A 999-nucleotide genomic window follows, 5' to 3' on the forward strand; every position below is an offset into this window, starting at 1 on the left:
CATAGTGGCTGTATCAGTTTACATTCCCATCAACAGTGCAAGAGGGTTCCCTTTTCTCCAAACCCTCTCCAGCATGTTTGTAGATTTTCTGATGATGCCCATTCTAACTGGTGTGAGATGATACCTCATTGTAGTTTTGATTTGCATTTCTCTAATAATTAGTGACATTGAGCAGCTTTTCATGTGCTTCTTGGCCATCTGTATGTCTTTTTTTTTTTTTTTCAGGGAAAAGAAAGTAGAGTTTATTGGTGGGCATGGGTAGGGAGGGGGCGTGCTAAGCCTATCACGAGTGCAGGGCCCGCCATTTGTCCAGGGGGCCACGATTAGGGATGTACTTGACCCCACAGCCATCTGGAATGAGCTGCTTTTCTGCCACCATGTTTTCAAATTCATCTGCATTAAACTTAGTAAATCCCCGCTTCTTGGAGATGTGGATCTTCTGGTGGCCAGGGAACTTGGACTTGGCCCTGCGGAGGGCCTCAATCACATGCTCCTTGTTCTGCAGCTTGGTGTGGATGGACATTATGACCTGGCCAATGTGGACCCTGGCCACTGTGCCCTGGGGCTTTCCAAAGGCACCACGCATACCTGTCTGGAGCCTACATTGGGGAACAGCATGCCAGTCATTAATGTCCACTGGAAAGGGCTGTCTCCAAGGTCCCTTAGGGCAACCCACACAGGCAACAGGCTGCATACACTACCGAGGAGGCTGCTGTTTGCAGCCATTGTGCACCAGGCCCCTGTATGTCTTCTTTGGAGAAATGTCTATTTAGGTCTTCTGCCCATTTTTGGATGGGGTTGTTTGTTTTTTTAATATTGAGCTGCATGAGCTGTTTATGTATTTTGGAGATTAATCCTGTTTGCCAATAAATTATATGCCAATAAAATGGACAACCTAGAAGAAATGGACAAATTCTTAGGCTTATAGCAACCAGAAGCTGAGTATATGAGGGAATAAAGTTCTGTTGTTTCAAGCTACTAGGTTTATAGTAATTTGTT

General features: G+C 45.4%; 1 pseudogene; it reads right to left on the bottom strand.

The window, feature by feature from the left end:
- Positions 1 to 644: 644 nt before the first annotated feature.
- On the bottom strand, positions 645 to 786 carry LOC132432997 (small nucleolar RNA SNORA70; annotated as a pseudogene).
- Between the last annotated feature and the right edge of the window lie 213 nt (positions 787 to 999).

Source organism: Delphinus delphis, chromosome 10, assembly GCF_949987515.2.
Source record: "Delphinus delphis chromosome 10, mDelDel1.2, whole genome shotgun sequence".
NCBI classification, from domain to species: domain Eukaryota; kingdom Metazoa; phylum Chordata; class Mammalia; order Artiodactyla; family Delphinidae; genus Delphinus; species Delphinus delphis.